Source organism: Heptranchias perlo, unplaced genomic scaffold, assembly GCF_035084215.1.
Source record: "Heptranchias perlo isolate sHepPer1 unplaced genomic scaffold, sHepPer1.hap1 HAP1_SCAFFOLD_391, whole genome shotgun sequence".
Taxonomy (NCBI): Eukaryota; Metazoa; Chordata; class Chondrichthyes; order Hexanchiformes; family Hexanchidae; genus Heptranchias; species Heptranchias perlo.
Window position 1 is genome coordinate 80,744 of NW_027139403.1, and position 15,083 is coordinate 95,826.

Consider the following 15,083-nt stretch of genomic DNA (forward strand, 5'->3'; position numbering starts at 1 on the left):
CCGGCCTCAGGCCCCTCCCCGACTCCCAGTCCCCGGCCTCAGGCCCCTCCCCGACTCCCAGTCCCCGGCCTCAGGCCCCTCCCCGACTCCCAGTCCCCGGCCTCAGGCCCTCACCTCCTCCCCCCGCCCTGCTCCTGCCCCTCGCCGCCCTGAACCAGCTGCTGGCCGCCGGCGCCATCTCCTTCCAGCTGCCGTCCAACGCCAGGAAGTGTCTGCGGGAGGAGATCCACAAGGACAGGCTGGTGAGCGGAGAGTCCGAGCTGAGCGAACAGCCGGCCGCCCGCCCCCACCTCAAGGGGGGAGAGAGAGGGGGGGGGGGGGGGGGGAGAGAGAGGGGGGGGGGGGGGGGGAGAGAGAGGGAGGGGGGGGGGGAGAGGGAGGGAGGGGGGGGGGGAAGCTTGTCCCCCCATTCAGTCCGACCATGTCCCCCCATTCAGTCCGACCATGTCCCCCCATTCAGTCCGACCATGTCCCCCCATTCAGTTCGACCATGTCCCCCCATTCAGTCCGACCATGTCCCCCCATTCAGTCCGACCATGTCCCCCCATTCAGTTCGACCATGTCCCCCCATTCAGTCCGACCATGTCCCCCCATTCAGTCCGATCATGTCCCCCATTCAGTCCGACCATGTCTGATTTGTATTTCACTCCATTTCCCCCCTTGGTTCCATTCCCTTTAATCCCCTCACCCAACAAAAATCCATCAATCTCAGTTTTGAAATTTTCAATTGACCCCCGGCCTCCCCCTTTTCCGGGGGAGAGAGTTCCAGATTCCCACTCCCCTTTGTGTGAAGAAATGCTTCCTGACATCACCCCTGAACGGCCGGGCTCTAATTTTAAGATTATTACCCCTTGTTCTGGACTCCCCCCACCAGAGGAAATAGTTTCTCTCTGTCGACCCCATCAAATCCTTTAATCATCTTAAATCCCTCGATTCGATCACCCCTTAATCTTCTACACTCGAGGGAATACAAGCCTCGTCTCTGCAACCTGTCCTCGTAATTTAACCCTTTTAGCCCCGGTATCATTCTGGTGAATCTGCGCTGCACCCCCTCCGAGGCCGATATATCCTTCCTGAGGGGACGGTGCCCAGAACTGGACGCAGTGTCTCCAGATGGGGTCTGACCAGAGCTCTGTCCAGCTGTAATATAACTTCCACCTCTTTGTATTCCAGCCCTCGAGATAAAGGCCAACGTTCCATTATCCTTTTTAATGATCTTTTTGTACCTTTCCACCATTGGGAGGGTGGTGTGGGGAGGGAGCTGTGGGGGACAGTTCTGGGCTGGAGCCAGGGTGTAACCTCTCTGTTTCCCCTCCCCCAGGTGACGGACTCCTCCGGCCACATCCTGTACTCTAAGGAGGAGGCGGCTAAGGGCAAATTCGCCTTCACCACTGACGACTACGACATGTTCGAGATCTGCTTCGAGAGCCGCCTGCCCCCGGGTGAGTGAGTCCGAGGGGGGGGTCCTGGGGTACGGGGAGGGCTCGGGCAGAAATAATAATAAAAGGGAAAATAGCTCACTGATAAGAAAAAGGGATGAGAACAAAGTCCAGGTCACAAATAATGTCACAGGTAATATAAATACTTCAGGTTCATCAAAAAAATACAGGAAATAATAAAATAACTGATTAAAAAATAATACAGCAGTGATGAAAAACAAGTGTGATATTTTTAAGAAGTGAGAAAAACAGCATCAGAACCTACGAATTAAGAGCAGGAGTAGGCCATTCGGCCCCTCTGCCATTTGATAAGATCAAGGCTGATCCGATTGTGACCTCAACCCGACTTTCCCATCCACCAACTATAACCTTTGACTCCCCTGTTAATCAGGAATCTATCTAACTCAGCCTTAAAAATATTCACTGACCCTGCCTCCACCGCTCTCTGGGGAAGGGAGTTCCACAGACTCACGACCCTCTGAGAGAAAAAGTTTCTCCTCATCTCCGTCTTAAATGGGAGACCATTTATTTTTAAACTGTGGTCCCCGAGTTCTAGTCTCTCCCACAAGGGGAAACATCCTCTCAGCATCTACCCCTTCTAGTCTCCTCAAGATCACCTCTCATTCTTCTAAACTCCAGCCTGTACAGGCCCAACTTGTCCAACCTTTCCTCATAAGATAACCCCCTCATCCCAGGAATCAGTCGAGTGAACCTTCTCTGAACCGCCTCCAAAGCAAGTATGTCCTTCCTTAAATAAGGAGACCAAAACTGCACACAGTATATTCTAGATATGGTCTAGTCGGTCTGTTGCCCAAATAAGAGTTCTCTCCACAAGTGCAGATAGCATAAGGAATAAAACAAGTGAATCAGACGGTTAAAACAAGTATAAAAGGACTGTATTGGTAGGAGTGATCACCGCACAGGCCTCGTGGAGACGAAGTCCCGTCTTCGCACTGAGGACACCATCCAACGTGTTGTGTGGCACTACCACCATGCTAAATGGGATAGATTCAGAACAGATCGAGCAGCTCAAAACTGGGCATCCATGAGGCGCTGTGGGCCATCAGCAGCAGCAGAATTGTATTCCAGCACAATCTGTAACCTCATGGACCGACATTTTCCTCACTCCACCATTACCAACAAGCCAGGGGATCAACCCTGGTTCAATGAGGAGTGAGGAAGAGCATGCCAGAAGCAGCACCAGACGTATCTAAAAATGAGGTGCCAACCTGGTGAAGCTACATCACAGGACTACATGCATGGTAAACAGCAGAAGCAACATGCTATAGACAGAGCTAAGCGATTCCACAACCAACGGATCAGATCAAAGCTCTGCAGTCCTGCCACATCCAGTTGTGAATGGTGGTGGACAATTAAACAACTAACGGAAGGAGGAGGCTCTGTAAACATCCCCATCCTCAATGATGGCGGAGTCCAGCGTGAGTGCAAAAGACAAGGCTGAAGCGTTTGCAACCATCTTCAGCCAGAAGTGCCAAGTGGATAATCCGTCTCGGCCTCCTCCCGATATCCCCACCATCACAGAAGCCAGTCTTCAGCCAATTTGTTTCACTCCACGTGATATCAAGAAACAAGATTGGGAGTGTTAAGAACCTAGTCCCTCTCTACAACCCCTCCCCTCGCCTCCAGTGCTTCAATATCCTTTCTGTAGTGTGGGTCTCTCAAGTCAACAATGGATTTACTACATCTTTGTCTGATCTTACAGACCGGCTCTCTCTCTCTCTCTCTCTCCCTGCCCAGATCGCCAAGGCGGAGAAGCCACTTGAGGTGGAGCTGCGACGATTGGAGGATCTGTCAGAGTCGATCGTCAATGACTTTGCCGACATGAAGCAGCGAGAGGAAGAGATGAGGGACACCAATGGTAGGAGCACCCAGCACAGGCTTCAGTCTGCAACACCCGCCCCTTCTCCACTTACTGCTCTCGGTCTCGGGGACCCTGTCTCGTTCCTCGGTCAGCGTCACTCACCCCTCCGAGTCAGAAGTTTGTGGGTTTTAGCTCCCTCCACCTCCCGGGACATAAGCCCCTCTCCCCTTCTCTCCCCCACAGCACGAGCCTCAGCTTCATACGGTTATCCAGTCGTCCTGTGAAAGATGCAGTGGGCTCTGCTTCAGGCACTTTGTGGCAAAGCATCCCTTGCCCCAACTGCCCTCCACTAGCCCTCGGAGTAAAGAGGGGTGGTCTAGGGCTTGGGTACCAGGGGGCCAGGGGTTAAAAGGACTGCAGGACTGATCCCCAGTGTCAAAGGGACTTCGTTTTTTTTAAAAACGTACATTTATTTCGCCCCTTCCATGACCTCGGGATGTCCCAAAGGACTTTATAGCCAATAATGTACTATTTTGAAGTGTAGTCACTGTTGCAATTTAGGGAGCAGGCAGCCAATTTCCGCACAGCAAGATCCCACAAACAGCGTTGTGAAAATGACCAGATAATCTGTGTTTTAGTGGTGTTGGTTGAGGGATAAATATTGGCCAGAACACCCAGGGGAGAATTCTGCTCTTCTCCCATTCGTGGCCGTGGGATCTTTTACATCCACCTGAGAGGGGCAGGCAGGGCCTCAGTTTAACGTCTCATCTGAAAGACGGCACCTCCGACAGTGCGGCACTCCCTCAGTACTGCACTGGGAGTGTCGGCCTGGATTAGGTGCTCGAGTCTCTGGAGTGGGGCTCGAACCCATGACCTTCTGACAAGGGGGCCTTGTCGAGGCAGATAAGATTCTGCATATTTTCATTCCAAGTTTGACTGCAGGATAAGGGAACGTGTGTACAAACTGGGGCGAGTTTGGGCAGGATGGAACACCCGGAGGGGAGGCTCTCAGTCGGGTAGCGGAGGGAAAACACAGAGTCCTTTCATGGGCCGTTAGATGGGGTGCTCCATGGGCTGGAGGCCTCCACTCATCTAAACCAGGGAGTTGGAGTCAGAGGGCTGGGACCTTTCTACACCAGAGGGCAGAGTTGTGGAATAAGTTTTTGGGGAAGGACGGTATAAACGGGGTCCAGAGACAGAAGGGATCATTTGAAGCCCCTGGGATTAAAGGGACAGTGGCTGCATGGTTACAAAATTGGCTAAAGGACAGAGAGTCGTGGTGAACGGTTGTTTTTCAGACTGGAGGGAAATATACAGTGGTGTTCCCCAGGGGTCAGTATTAGGACCACTGCTCTTTTTGATATATATTAATGACTTGCACTTGGGTATTCAGGGTATTTCAAACTTTGCAGATGATACGAAACTTGGAAATGTAGTAAACAATGTGGAGGATAGTAACAGACTTCAGGAGGACACAGACTGGTGGAATGGGCAGACACATGGCAGATGAAATTTAACGCAGAGAAGTGGGAAGTGATACATTTTGGTAGGAAGAATGAGGAGAGGCAATATAAACTAAATGGTACAATTTTAAAGGGAATGCAGGAACAGAGAGACCTGGGGAGTGCACAGACACAAATCCTTGAAGGTGACAAATTGAGAAGGCTGTTAAAAAAAAAAGCATACAGGATCCTGGGCTTTATTAATAGAGGCATCGAGTACGAAAGCAAGGAAGTTATACTGAACCTTTATAAAACACTGGTTAGGCCTCAGCTGGAGTATTGTGTCCAATTCTGGGCACCAGACTTTAGGAAGGATGTCAAGGCCTTGGAGAGGGTGCAGAGGAGATTTACTAGAATGGTACCAGGGATGAGGGACTTCAGTTATGTAGAGAAACTGGGATTGTTCTCTTTAGAGCAGAGAAGGTTACGGGGAGATTTAATAGAGGTGTTCAAAATTATGAAGGGTTTTAATAGATTAAATAAAGATAAACTATTTCCAGTGGCAGAAGGGTCGGTAACCAGAGGACACAGATTTAAGGTAATTGGCAGAAGAACCAGATGGCGATGAGGGTTTTATTTTACGCAGCGAGTTATGATCTGGAATGCGCTGCCTGAAAGGGCGGTGGAAGCAGATTTAATAATAACTTTCAAAAGGGAATTGGATAAACACTGAAAGGAAACATTTGCAGGGCTATGGGGAAAGGGCAGGGGAGTGGGACTAATTGGACAGCTCTTTCAAAGAGCCAGCACAGGCACGATGGGCCGAGAGGCCTCCTGTGCTGTAAGATTCTAGGTGATTGGATTGACCTGTTAGGAAGGGACAGGGTGTCAGTTGTGGACAGAGTGACGCTCCCATGAAAGGCCTGCCATGTCCCTGCTCTCACCTGAGCTGTTTAGCGAGAGAGGATCCAGGATGGGGGTTCGGGGGAGGGAGTGACCCCAGGCATCGACCAAAGGCCAGACTCGGAGCAGCAGTGACCCAGGAGCAGGGAAACGGTGCCCGGGGCAGCAAGGTGAAAGGAAGAGGGAGGGCTGCCTTCAGTGAAGTGATCTTAGTGCAGATTGAATCCACTCCTCCAACATGTTTGATGAGCCCCTCTCTCTCTCTCTCTCTCTCTCCCTCCGTGCAGAGTCCACCAGTGCTCGTGTCCTGTATTTCAGCATCTTCTCCATGTGCTGCCTCGTCGGCCTGGCCACCTGGCAGGTCTTCTACCTGCGACGCTTCTTCAAAGCCAAGAAGCTCATTGAGTAACGACGATGTGTGTGTGTGTGTGTAAAACGCTGGCCCGTGTGTGTGTGTCTGTGCCTGGAGAGTGTTCAGTGGGTGGGGTTAATTTACAATAATGTCTCTTTATATTAAATGGGGTGCTTTGAATGTTTAAACTGTAGGTTGTGTTTTAATTCGTAGCATTGCAGTCAGTAATTGGCCCCCGGTCGGTGTTTCAGACCAGTCTGAGGGAGTCCTGGAAACAATCAGTATCCTCAGACATGCCCTGGATCAGGAGGTGGGACCAATAGTGTTCGCTGCCCTGAGCTTTCGATGATTGATTGATTGTTTTCGGAAGGTACTGGGATTAATTCCACCCGGCCCCGTTGCTCCCCAGGAGAGAGAGAGAGACAAACGTCCGAACTTCTTTGGGAAAAATCTAACGTTTGTAGAAGTTCCTCTCCAACTCATTTGCCGGTGTGATGCTGCACAGTGTCGAGTGGATTCCTGGAGGAATGCTGCAGGGAGGGAGAGTGCACTGGGGGCTGCATTTCCTTCACTGTGTTGGACTTCACCTGATGGTCATCAGGCAGAGCTGGTGACAGCCGCTCCACCCTGACCCCGCTGCACCTTGAACCTCATAGGATCTTACAGCACAGGAGGAGGCCGTTCAGCCCATCGTGCCTGTGCTGGCTCCTTCAAACAGCTCTCCAATTAGTCCCACTCCCCCCTGCTCTTTCCCCGCGGTCCTGCAGATTTCTCCCCTTCAAATATTTATCCTTTCCCTTTTGAAAGTTATTACAAATTTCCCCGGGGGCCGCTGGGCTGCTGCTCGCCGGTGGAATTTCCATCAGGGGCCGGGGCCCACCGTGACTAATGGCCGCTGACACAGGAAACTGGGTAATGACCAGGGTGCGGTCAGGGGGCGATGGGCAGAATTCCCGCCCTCACCCTGTTGCAACGTCCGGAAAGTCCAGGCATTGTGTCCACCGGTGACATCTCCATCCCCTGTGCTATTAACCTGGTATTCTGATTTTGGACGCCTTATAACCGCCAGGGAAAGCACAGTGCCTCCTCCTCAGCGTGGGCAACGCAGGTCGAACTGGTGCCCAGGCCTGGCACCACTGACCTGATAGAAGCTGTTCGACCTCACGGCCCAGGAAAGGTCGGGAGAGAAAGGCAAACGAATCAAATTTTCTTCCCTTTCGACAAGAAACGACGTCTCTGAGAAATTATTTTGGAAAAACAAAACGGTTTATTGTTTCAAGGCACAATCTCTGTTCCTTGCGAGTCCAGGCCTGGTTTATTCCTGTCGAACCTTTACAGCCTCCGCTGCTCTTAAATTAAAGTGGCTGCTTTTTGAATTAACTGTTAATTCAAATTGAAATCATTTCTTAATTCCCACCACCGGATAATTGAGCAGAAGTCAACTGTGAACTAACAGGAGGTGAGTGAGGACCCTGGGGATGAAAGAACTTTAAGGGGAATGTGAGACACAAAGAAACTCATTTTAATAATGTGTATTTTCAAAAAAAAGATACTGAATTTATACAGAGTCCAAAATGAAACACTTCTCGTTGTAATCCAGCGCAAGTTCACATTCTGTATTTCCCATCTTTTCACACCACGATCAGTCTGAAAGCTGGATCATTAATAAAAACTTTCCCTGCACTGGCCCGAGGCAAAATTCAGGAATAAGAAACGAGATTCCCGAAGGCCGGGCTTAAGCACTTTGCGGAGGGTGAGAGAGAGAGAGAGAGTCACAAGAGCCGCGCTCGTCAAATCGCTCTCCGCTTTGACGGACAAGTTCTCAGTCCCAACATCACTCACAATATCGACAAGACGCCACTCGTCCATCTGATGTGACCCCCCGATAATCCCAGTCCCAACTGCTCCATGTCCGTGTTTCCCAAACTCTCCCAGCGTGAAGCTGGAACAGGACTGACCGTTCCTCCCCGGGAGGGGGGCAGGAGCTATTTTAAGATCAGCCTCCAGCTGCCTGCATTCCAGAGTATTGGGAATAGCGAAAAAAATAACTAGTTTGTTTGGTGGGCTGTGCGTGTTTGAATCTCCAAACTGAGATACTGATAACCAGGCGCAGGTTGGATCCAAAATTGGCTCAGTGGCCGGAAGAAAAGGGTAATGATCAAGGGGTGTTTTTTTGACTGGAAGGCTGTTTCCAGTGGGGTTCCGCAGAGCTCAGTACTCGGTCCCTTGGAATGCATGTCCACAGATCCCTGAAGGTAGCAGGACAGGTAGATAAGGTGGTTAACAAGGCAAATGGAATTCTTTCCTTCATTAGACACGGCATAGAATATAAGAGCAGGGAGGTTATGCTGGAACTGGATAAAACAATGGTTAGGCCCACAACTTGAGTACTGTGTACAGTTCTGGTCACCACAATACAGGAAGGGTGTAATTGCACTAGAGAGGGTACAGGGGAGATTTACGAGGATGTTGCCAGGACTGGATAATTTTAGCTATGAGGAAAGATTGATAGGCTGGGATTGTTCTCTTTGAAACTGAGGAGGCTGAGGATTGATTTAATTGAGGTGTACAAATTTATGTGTGGCCGAGATAGGCTGGATAGGAAGGACCGATTTCCCTGAGCAGAGAGGTCAATAAACAAGGGGCAGGGCATAGATTTAAAGTGCTTGGTAGAAGGATTATTGAGGAGCTGAGAAAACATTTTTCACCCAGAGGCTGGTAGGTGTCTGGAACTCACTGTCTGAAAGGGTGGTAGAGGCAGAAACCCTCAACTCATTTAAAAGGTACCCGGATATGCACCTGAAGTGCCGTGACCGACAAGGCTATGGACCAAGTGCTGGAAAGTGGGATTAGGCTGGGTGGCTCATTTTCGGCTGGCGCGGACACAATGGACTGAGTGGCCTCCTTCTGTGCTGTAAATTTTCTATGATTCTATGATTCTAATTAACACTAAGCAGGGTAGTTCAGGGATCATGAGAACACTACTGAAGAAAAGTAACTGCTGGGAACCAAGCAATGTGTCCTTGTAAACCACAGATTAGGGAAGTTCCAGCTTCAGTGACAGAGATGGATCACAACAGGGTATAAAAGTGAGGGGCTACTGATGTGAGGGGCAGTTGGGACTGGAGACACCGGAGATCAAGCTCAGGGAGTCCGTGGTTCCATCCAGAGGGCTGATCTCGTCTCCACGGGGGATTTGCATGTTTAGTCTGGTATGGGAGAGGAAAGAGAATTTGCTCATATATTTCTTAATGAGGTATTAAAGTTGCTGACTCTCAGACTTATTAATTAATAAGACAATGCATTATTTAGAACCTTCCATCCCTAAGTCTCTCTGCTGCTCTACTTTTAAACTTTGACCATTTAGTTTACATTTCATCTCATTTTTCTTCCTCTCAAAATGCAAAACGTCACATTTCTCTGCATTAAATTTCACCTGGTCCATTTACTAACCCGTGGACGTCACAGTGAAGTCACTGACTCCTCTTCACAGTTCCCCACGCTGCCAATTTTGGAGTCATCTAGAAATTTTCACCTTGTGTCCCACAAACCCAAGCTCAGATCATTCTCTACATTGAGATTAGCAATGGTCCCAACACTGACCCTGGGGCACACCAATGTTTACATCACCCCAGTCTGAAGAAAGTCTATTAACCACTGCTTTCTGTTTTCTGCCCTTTCAACAACTTCCTGTACACAATGCCTCATTCCTTTTAATATGGTAAGTATTAATTTTATCAACAAGCCTCCTGTCCTGCATCTTACCAAAAACCCTTTCACAATCAATGTACACAACATCCACTACATTTCCTTTATCAGTGGACTTGAGTTATCTCAAATGAGCCATGTTGGCTGTTCTTAATTGATGTGTTTTTCTGACAAATGTTGAAATGTTTGCTCACCTCATCTGGTTTGATCTGTTTCAAGACGCAACAGAAAGGTCGAGTTGTCTCCTGGAGTTAAAGATAAATTACGTTTTAAAAATTATGTTTCAGACAATGAGGGACATCTGGGCTTAGACCCGCCCATTCTGTGCCGCACTCACACACTCCGATTGGTTGGAGTACCAACTCACCCCTCACCCGCCCACCCCTCCAGTCAATTTCCGCTCCTCCTATTGGTCCGGAACTCTCCTTAGTCATCAGGACGGGATTAGAGGTGAAACTGACATCCTGAGGTGCAGTTCGAAAATAAACATTAATTGAACCCGTCAGTTGCAACATTTAATAAAACGAAATTAATAAAAGTTACCGTAAAAAATATTTTCTGGATTTCACCAAAATGGGGGAGCGCCTGCGCTGTGTGTTTGTGCCGGTTTAAATGGCACGAAGAGCTGGGGTTTCAGTTTATTTTATTTTCTTTGGTCCAAACGCGCTCTCCCTGCTTCCAATGTCTTTGTTTTTCGGCCTGATATTAAGATCATCAATGGCGGCTGCATCACCCAGCATGCAGCGCGGTACAGATTGTGCCCTATCTGAATCAGTGGAGCCCAGTGCGCAGGCGCAGTAGTGACTCATTACCGGTCAGTGTGTCCTGAGCATGCGCGGCCAGTCGAGGCTGCGGGAGGAGCGCGTTCGGTGCAGGTCAGAGGATCGGAGCAAGAGGCTCAATAAACCCCGGGGCCCGGGTCCGGGCTCAGGCCCAGGCTCAGGCTTTACAAACCCCGAGTGCGGCCCCAGACCCGAATATAAAACAGTGAACATTATCCCCCCCTCACTACCCGCCGGGAAATGAAGGGGAAATGGGGATCGGTCAGGGAGCGTCTGTAAATGAAGGAGAAATGGGGATCGGCCAGGGAGCGTCTGTAAATGAAGGGGAAATGGCGATCGGTCAGGGAGCGTCTGTAAATGAAGGAGAAATGGGGATCGGCCAGGGAGCGTCTGTAAATGAAGGGGAAATGGTGATCGGTTGGGGAGCGACTTATGGTTCAGGGCTACTGAAAGATGATGTGATGGGTTTGGATTTCAGCACAGGGAGGAGGGAGAGTGTGTGGGACGGGGATTTTCAGGTTTGAGGAATGAGAGAGGAAATAATGTTCCATAGAAAGTAGAGTTATCTGATCTGAATTTCTATCCTGTAATTACAGTGATAACTTTTATAAACTCCTTTTACAGGGGTGGATTTGCAGAGGGAAACTCAAACCAAAGATCTCGTCAAGATCTGACAGAGTCTCTCGATTCATCAGGACCTGAATATCATCGACCTTTGAATGTGGAAGGAGAAATGTTTGTCTGTTCTGTCTGTGGGAGAAGATTTCAAACATCAGTGTGAGTGGAAAAGCACCGAGACACACACACCCGAGTGAGAGTGTTCCAGTGCACTGACTGTGGAAAGAGCTTTCCCCAATGACACAGCCAGAAAAAATATCGCACCATTCACAGCGGGGAGAAACCATACACGTGTTCTGTGTGTGGACGAGGCTTCAACTGATCGTCCAACCTGGAGACACACAAGGACACCCGGACCACGGAGAAACCGTGGAAATGTGGGGACTGTGGGAAGGGATTCAATTCCCCTTCAGAGCTGGAAACTCATCGACGCAGTCACACTGGGGAGAGGCCGTTCACCTGCTCCGTGTGTCGGAAGGGATTCACTGACACACCTGCGAGCTCACTCTGATGAGAGACCTTTTAAATGTTCTGACTGTGAGAAGAGGTTTAAAAGCAACAGTAATCTGCTGTCACACCAACGCACTCACACTGGGGAGAGGCCGTTCACCTGCTCTGTGTGTGGGAAGGGATTCACTCGGTCATCCACCCTGTTGACACACCAGCGAGTTCACACTGGGGAGAGACCTTTTAAATGTTCTGACTGTGAGAAAAGGTTTAAATGCAAAAGGAATCTGCTGACACACCAATATACCCACACTGGGGAGAGGCCGTTCACCTGCTCCGTGTGTGGGAAGGGATTCACTCAGTCATCCACCCTGTTGACACACCAGCGAGTTCACACTGGGGAGAGCCCGTTCACCTGCTCCGTGTGTGGGAAGGGATTCACTCGGTCATCTGAGCTTCTGACACACCAGCGAGTTCACACTGATGAGAGACCTTTTAAATGTTCTGACTGTGAGAAGAGGTTTAAAAGCAAAATTGAACTGCTGAAACACCAACGCACTCACACTGGGAATAGGCCGTTCATCTGCTCTGTGTGTGGGAAAGGATTCACTCGGTCATCTCACCTCCTGACACACCAGCGAGTTCACACTGATGTGAGACCTTTTAAATGTTCTGACTGTGAGAAGAGGTTTAAAAGCAAAATTGAACTGCTGAAACACCAACGCACTCACACTGGGGAGAGGCCGTTCACCTGCTCCGTGTGTGGGAAGAAATTCACTCGGTCATCTCACCTCCTGACACACCAGCGAGTTCACACTGAGAGACCTTTAAATGTTCTGACTGTGGGAAGAGATTTAAAATCACAAACGAACTGCTGAGACATCGACGCACTCACACTGGGGAGAGACTGTTCACCTGCTCCGTGTGTGGGAAGGGATTCACTCGATCATCCCACCTTCTGAAACATTAACTTGTTGACACTATTGAGTGACCTTTTAATGCAGTGACTGTGAGAAGAGCTTTAAAAGCAGAAATGAACTGCTGACACATCAACGCATGCCCATTGGTTGAGAGACTGTTCACCTGCTCCGTGTGTGGGAAGGGATTCACTCAGTCATCACACGTGCTGAGACACCAGCGAGTTCACGAAATGAGCAGGTCCAACGAGCCGGTCTGTAACACAGGCCAATGACTCAGTGCAGCTCGTTACCCAGTCACTGGGCTCCGTTATAGCCTCTCCTGCCAGTAACACACAAAGAGAAATTGTAAATCTGAAACAGAAAGAGATAATGTATCACACTTCATATCAACCACCAGTTTTTCCCTCTTTCCGGCTTTTAAAACAATCTGTTTCACAGTTTGTGAAACCCGAAACAGCCTCTGGGATTTGCAGATTGAGAATTTCAGTGGAAATTGGGACCGTCATTTAGTATCGGAACAAATATCCCCGCTGAGGTTTCGGGATTGTTACTGGTTTATTTATATCAGTGAGTGGCCAATTTTAAACTAGGTGAGGGTCTAAACCGAAGGTAAGAGCCTGGGATAGACAAGAGATTCTTCAATGTATTAAGTTAAATTACACTGATTCCACCAACACTGGACATCACATCCCTCAAACATTGTTACCTGTTACTGTATAAAACTGGTGAGGGTGGAAATGGGAAATAACTGAAAAAAACTTCATTGTATCAAAGTTAATTCTGATCATTATTATTACACAAACATTCTACAGCCTATCCCTTAAAAAGGACCCAATATCAAACCAGTCCCCAGTCCTTGGGCCTGTGCCTATGTTGTGATTTGCACCCGCTTCTGACTGACTTGTTATCAGACGCACTCCCGTCAACAGTAAACGGATGGAGCCGGATCCATAAGAGAAAAATGAGGACCGACCTCCGCGGTTCTCCCAGAGTGCGGGAGGCGGAGTAACAGCAGCAGACAAAGAGATCTCTCTAAACCAACCGCTGCCGCCGGAGAGAAGCGAGTCCCGTTCCGAGCCGTGTCTGTCAGGCGCCCGCTGACCCTCTCTTCACTGAAGGGGACCGATTCAGCACCAACTCACACACCCACCATTGGATCATTGAATCACCTTCAACACCTGAATTACATCACCACTTAATCCTCTATACACGAGGAAATACAAACCTTGTCCACGCAACTTGCCCTCATAATGTTACCATTTTAGCCCCGGTATCATTCTGGTCTTTCTGCGCTGCACCTCCTGCAAGGCCAATATATCCTTCCTGAGGTCTGGTGCCCAGGACTGAATGCCGTACTCTAAATGTGGCCTTAGCAGAGTTTATAGAATTCTAACATAAATTCCACCCTTTTGAATTCCAGTTCCCTTGAGATAAAGGCCGACATTCCATTAGCCATTTTAATTATTTTTTGCACCTGTCTGCCAACTCTTCGTGATTTCCCGAAGTATCTCTGCTCACCCACAGTTCCTGGCTCCTCACCATTTTGAAAATACTCTGATTTATCTTGCTTCGCGCCAAAGTGGATGGTCTCACATTTCCCCAGATTGAAACTTTGAACAGTCTGGGGCTGTTTTGTCGAGAAAAGAGAAGGCTGAGGGTGACCTGATACAGGACTTTAAGATTATGCAAGGGTTTGATCGGTCAGATGTAGATAAGGTGTTTGTACTTTTGGGAGTGGGGACGTCAGAACTTCGGGCCATGAATATAATAGTCATCAATAAATCCAATCTGGCATTCAAGAGAAACATATTTATCCAGAGAGGCGTTAGAATGTGCAGCTCGCTCCCACAAGGAGTAGTTCAGGCGAATATCATGGATGCATTTACGGTGAAGTGAGATAAACACATGGAGGAGAAAGGAATATTCGGGTTTGCTCATAGGGTTAGATGAAGAGGGGTTGGAGGAGGCTCGTCTGCAGCATAAACACCGGTATGGTCTAGTTGGGCCGAATTGCCTGTTTCTGTGATGTACATTCTATGTAATTCTATGTAAGCTCCATCTGACACAGTTTTACCAACTCACTGAATCTATCAATTTCCTTTTACAACTTTATGCTCCCATCTACACAACTCACTGTGCACCCAAACTTGGTGTCGTCAACAAACCTGGATATACCGCTCTCTATTCCTTTATCTGCCTCATTTATACAGATCCCTGGGGGACACCACTAATCAAATCCTGTCAATTTGAGTACATCCCCATTAATCCTACTCTCTGTCTCCTACCTCCAAACCAACTCCCTCCCCATGTCAATGGGTTGCTTTGAATTCCACATGTTCTCATTTCTGTTAACAGTCTCTGATGTTAAACCTTATCGAATCCCTCTGGAAGTCAATATACACATAACACCCATAGACACTCCATTATTTACCACGTTAGTTACATCTTCAAAAAGTTCAACTATTTTCGTTAGACTTGACTTACCCTTTACAAATCCATGCTGGTTCTCTCTGATCAATTCATGTTTATCCAAGTGCTCAGTCATTCTTTCCCCAATAACAGATTCTGGTAACTTCCCCACAACAGACGTCAGACTAATAGGTCTATAATTTCCTGTTTTATCTCTCCTACCCTTCCTAATTAATGGAAT

At 48.6% G+C, this 15,083-nt stretch overlaps 1 protein-coding gene across 1 annotated transcript in view; it reads left to right on the forward strand.

Moving 5' to 3' along the window:
- LOC137312007 (zinc finger protein 585A-like) overlaps positions 1-15,083 on the forward strand; it is a 237,209-nt gene that overhangs the window by 79,868 nt on the left and 142,258 nt on the right. The gene's annotated exons all lie outside the window — the stretch shown is intronic.